Raw genomic sequence first — 6,000 nt, 5'->3', positions numbered from 1 at the left:
CATGTTCCCCTTTGTGTGGGTCATTTATTGTTTTCATTAGGCTGGTCTTTTGCTTGTGTGGTGAATAGAAGGGTTCCCACCCAATGGACGGAGTAGATTTGATATGTACACCATGATAGCCTTGCAAAGCTTGAGAGGGAGGCAAAGAGAGATAGAGAAAGCGTGCCTACCCTGGTCCCTTAAAGGCCGACGATTTGGAGGGACAAGCTAGACTGAGCAATTGGTAGAAAAAGGTGAACAAATTGTCTAAAGGAAGCGGATTGCATTACGAGTAAGCGAGTAAACTTTGTGGTGTCCATTGTCCACCCTTTCTTATCATATTATTTTAGAGCATTAGCTTGAAAATTAAAAATATCCAAAGCTGAAGTAGATCACATGGTAGGAAACAGTGTGAATTGAACACCTATAGTTGAATATTTCTTGAGACCACAAAAGTTTTGGATTAAGCTGTTATTTGTGTTTTTTGTTCATATAAGTCTGTGTAACTCTATAAAAAGGTTGAATGATAACTAAATATTAGGGCCCGTCTGGGAGCGTGTTTTAATAATTCATTGGATTCAGAGCCCTTGGAATTGAAACCCCTAAATTTGAAATCTTTCCGTTGCGTTTGTACCTTGATTCAGAATCCTCTATAAACCAAAAGTAGCTATGCATAGTATATTTACAAGGGTTTGATTTTAATTATTAAATTAATTTTAATATATCTAATTAGTGTATGTATGTAATGTTTGACATAATGGTTGTAATAAGTCTGTTGAAATATATACCGTTGCTGTCAAAATCTAGACTACCCTCCACTCGGTGCTCCAAACTTCTACCGAGCCTTGAGCCTACACAGAAATGGTGAGCAAAGGAGACCCTGGTTTAAACAGGGGACCCTCCGATGCCTAAATCAGGTCAAGGGAATCTGGGTCTAAGTCGAATGTAGAGAGAGAGAGAGGGTGCGAGATATTACCTGTTTCCTCCCCAAAAGATACTATTTATACCCCCTCGCCTAGGATGTGCATGTCCGCATACGTCGGCGCATCCTGGGGCATTTGCAACATCTTGCGGGTGATTCGGCCACCCGGCCGTTCAGTGGTTGTGCGGACGTGGGCAGTTGAGTAAACGTCGCTAATCGTGCGGTAATGGGATACATGGTCCCCCTTATTAGTAACCTCCGCTGTGAATCCCGAATTGACCGTCTTGGCTTCGGATCATTCCAGGATTCTGCTTTGGATCTCGAGTCGACAACCTCAGCCAAAGATCATTCCGAATAGGGCCTCGGAGCGAAGACGTAACAAGTTAAATTGGAAGTTCATCCCTCGCCTATTCTCATAACTCCGAGCTTAGTCTAACGCCTCAAGTCAATTCTAAATAGCCTCGAGCCTCGAAGTTGAGATGTCCCTGATCTTCCTATAACATATACTTTGCTCAAAAATGATAAAATCCAAGTCTTAGATGAGCTATAAGCACAAGATGACATCTGAGTGACTAACCAACGATTTTTAACCGTTGAATTCGATAATCAACCTTCAATAAGTATTGAGGAATTTGCGACTGTACGACCCATTTATGGCCTATTTACGAGACCAAGCCCACCTTATTTTCCCTCGTGGGAATACGCCCCAGCTGTACGGACGCCTTTCCAAAGGTCGAAAATGCCCCTGCTTGTTCCTTCAAGCGGATAGGTGGTGCTCGAAGACGAGCGCTGACACTCCTCGAACTCCAAGTTGTACGAATGGTTCAAAAGATATCAAAGTTACGTGGCCCCACAGTTACGTATTTATTATATCCACAACGTTCATCTATATTTCGAGATTATTTGGGAGCATTATAAAAAAAAAAATCATATCCAAAGATCAATTGGACCACACCACAAAGAGCAACGGGAAACTTGATTTTCACCGTTAAAAATTTTGTAGGGCCCACCATAACATTTATTTTCCATCCAATCTACTCATGAGGTCACAAAAGCAAGGATGAAGAGGGAAAAAAAATTTCATAATGATCCAAAACTTCTATGACCCCTAAAAGGGTTTCAATGGTAGATGTTCAATCCTTCACAGCCTTTTACAGTGTGGTCCACTTGATAGCTAGATATGTCTTATTTTTCGTCTCAAGCCTTAATACGAGTTCGTCGAATATATGGACGGTTTGGATATAACTACCCTCCCCAAAGTCAACTCACCCCATCACCCATTCTGTACCCATACCCTCTCTCTCTCTCTTTACATCACATCTCACATGTCCTATACTCGACGCATCTGGATTCGCAACATCCCGCAGTGACGCCACGACCGTTTGGTGTGGCCCACTTTCCTATCTTCCATCCCCACCATCCAAAGCCCATCTCAACTGTTAAAAACGTCCCTTTAGAGCTCTAGAGGCTATAGGCGGAAGAAGGAAGAGGAGATCTTGAGGTGGGTTCTTCTCTCTCTCTCCCTCTCCCTCTCTTTTTCATTTGTTTTGTGTGTGAAGATGTGATTGTGAGGCCCATCTAATGGGTTGTGAGATGTCCAAACCGTTCATCAAATGGACCTCACTTTGATGTGTGTATTACTCACATCATCCAACCATTTGGGTGGCCCACCTGGACAGCATGTTTGTGGGTGAGGCCCACCTTAAATGTATGTTTTGAGCAACCGTCCAACGTCCAGGGACGTTGGACGCTGCAACTGTGAAGTGTGAGCTGGCAGTGGGTGTATTAACATCCAAAAGCAAAAAAAAGGGGGGTTTTGGGTGGGCCCCTCATGCAGGCCCCACCTTGATATATGTTTCTAATTCAAGCCGTCCATTTTGTTCCCCAGCTCATTTTAAGCGTTGAGCCGAAAAATGGAGCCAATTTCACTTTCTGGCGGGCCATAACATGGAAAACGGTGGTTTTTGCTGTTAAAATACACTGAGGTTTTTGTACCCCAAAATATATCGAATACTGGGCTTGTTTGGCTTGTCTTGAGCCGTAGTGACCAATGGTTGGGTCGGATTCCCCTGATGCGGGCCCCACACATGAAAAACCTTAGAAAAATACATTTTCAATAAAATAAAATAAAATAAAAATGGAAGGGGCAGCCTTTGCTGCTGGCAGGGGACGTGGGTCCCTGCTGTGGGCCCCACCATGATGTGTGTCGTATCATCAACACCGTGCATTTGGGTGGGCCCCTTAGGGCAATGGGCCACCTCGAAAATCAGCCTTATACGTGGCTCAGGCGGCCCACATCATTGGAAACAGCGGGATTGAATGTCAGCCATTGAAACCCTATTTGGGTATTACGGAAGTTTTGGATTAATATGAATTTTGTTTCTCCTTTTCATCTAGGCCCGTGTGATCTTATTGACGGGTTGGATTGCAAATAGACATCACGGTGGGCCCCACGTGAAACCCACTATGAATTATATGTTTATACACATCGTCCATGGCCGTGGACGGTGGAGCCTATATTGATGTATGTGTTTTATTTACACCGTCCAGCAGCTATTGGACGGTGGGGCCCCATCTTGGCCTATGTGTTTTATCCACACCGTCCACCCTTAGACGGTGGGACCACCCCACGTGTGGGGCTGATGTGTGTGTGCGCACGTGTGTGTGTATATATATTATTGTATATATTATATATATTATATATAGATTTCTATATTATATTATATAATATATACATGATGGTGGGCCTTCATGGGACCCACCATAATGCACGTGTTGTATCCAAGCTGTCCATCCATTTTGAAAGCTCATTTCATGGTATGAGCTAAAGAATGAGTCAGATCCATAGCTCATGTGGACCCCGCCTTGTTTATAAATGTTGATTATCGGTACCGATTATCGAGGCCGATCCCGAGTGTCGATTCCGAGTATTGAGGCCGAATATCGAGGCCGATTGTTAAGGCCCAATGTGATGTATATGCGGTCCATACTTGAGGACCATTGTGATGTGTATTCAGGCCGTGTTTAAGGTCTAATATGATGTATATGAGGCCTATGCGATGAGGCCCATTGGGATGCATTTGAGGACCACGCTATGGAGCCCATTATGATGTATGTTAGGCCCATGAGAAAGGCCTATTGTGATGTATTCATGGCCCATTCGATGTATTCGAGACCCATGTGTAGGGCCCACATGTCATGTACTTGAGGCCCATGAGCAGGGCCCGTCTGTTGTATATATGTGTCCCTTGAGTAAGGCCCACTGTGTTGTATATCAAGGCTTCGTATGAGGCTGTGGGCCCATTATATGTTTGGCTTTATGTGGGTCATTCCTTGGGGGCAATGTTGGTTAAATGTCCACATTGTCAAGGTCGATTGTCAATGCCAGTTGTTGATGCCGGTTATGAGTATATGACAGCATAGCATCATGATACATGCCCATACGTATCATCTGCATGTTTGTTATGAGATGTGGTTAATCATTGCATATGTCATTGAGCATGTTGTTATGAGACTCCCTGATAGACAGAGGTTATCTCAAATGAGCACGCGGTATGCGCAGGATTGATGCATGACTGGATTGTATGACTCATGCATCTCGCATTATGATTACTGTACGCCATAGTGACATCAGGACCGTAGCCTCCACAAGCATATCATAGATGGCCAAATGGGACACCGAAAATGTTTGGTTCTAGCATACGGGTGCCATAGATGTCCTTTAGTGAAAATTTCTAAACCTCCGTGGCCAGGAGACGCCCCAACGTCGAGACCAAGTGAATACATGAGCGCCCAAGTGCCGAATACCAGGAGGCCACGTCTTTCACTGTGTCATGGTCGGTTGGGAGGGAGTGTGGCCTTACCTGCTTGAGGGTAGAGGGCAATACTAGGCTAAGTTTGACTAGCTCGTGAATGGGTCCGCTATCGACGTGCCGGATAGGTATTGATAGACTATTGGCCAGGCGAATAGTGAGGTTTCTTACGCTCACTTGGATTGTGTGGTTAGGAGAGCGGTAGTGCCATTTGGAGTGTACTAAACCCCAGTGATGATCCCAGAGATGAACTGTACTGATATATGGATTTAGTGAGCAGGAGTTGCATACTCATTCATACATTTATTCATTCACTATCCACTTGGGTTGGTGGTGCGCAACTATTTATTACGTATGCCTTCGCAATGGCCAGGATTTCATTTGGGGCGCGCGACTAACCTGAGATCAGGAGTTTACCACATTGAGTCTGACTATCCAAATTTAGGTATGGGACTAGTTTGGATAGAAGTCCCTTGTGATGGACCCCATAGCCTACGATATTACGTATTATCATCCCGATTTCACACTCCAGTATGGTCATTCCATTTGCACCGCATATTACATGACATTCACGGCATACGGCATTTTAGGTTACTACGTTTCTGCATTTATATGGTCTAGATGCGGTTGACGCTATTCGTGAACTTATCAAGAATTGTATATTGCATCGCATCCTCGGCATTTGATATTTGACTTTTTATGACTCCTTATTTGCATAGCTGTTATATATTGCTTACTCTGTTATCTTATGATTTATGATCTCGTCAGTATTTCTGCTTACTCTGATAATTCATGATCTTGTCAGCCTTTCTGCTTATTCCGATAATGTACAATTTATGGATTACCAGTATTTTTGGTATTGTATAACGATGGCATTGTATTGAATACTTGACACTTACCTTGTGCACACACTTACACCACCCCCTAAGCTTTTTATAAGCTTATGCACGATAGATGCGTGCAGATGATAATAGGTTGCGACAGTGTTGAGCTTGGAGCGTGCGACAGTCTTCTGGAGCTTGACTTCGATTTATGTATTTCCCTTCTTGTATTGTATTCAAATGTTTATATTAGTGGATATGTGATGATGATGTTGTCTTTGCAAATTGGGTATACTTGTGATTATGCTTATTACGAGTTAAATGTACAAAAAAAAAATAAAACCTCCTTGTAGGATCTCAGGATCGGAATTTGGCGTATGAACGTTAGGAGCCGAGAATGGGGTACTACGGAAGCTGTCAGCACCAGATTCGGCGATCGAGATTCCTGTGAATCCAATTTTCGGGT

The sequence above is a fragment of the Magnolia sinica genome, chromosome 2, assembly GCF_029962835.1.
Source record: "Magnolia sinica isolate HGM2019 chromosome 2, MsV1, whole genome shotgun sequence".
Classification (NCBI taxonomy): Eukaryota; Viridiplantae; Streptophyta; class Magnoliopsida; order Magnoliales; family Magnoliaceae; genus Magnolia; species Magnolia sinica.
The sequence above is the reverse complement of the archived record's forward strand: the minus strand, read 5'-3'. Positions refer to the sequence as shown.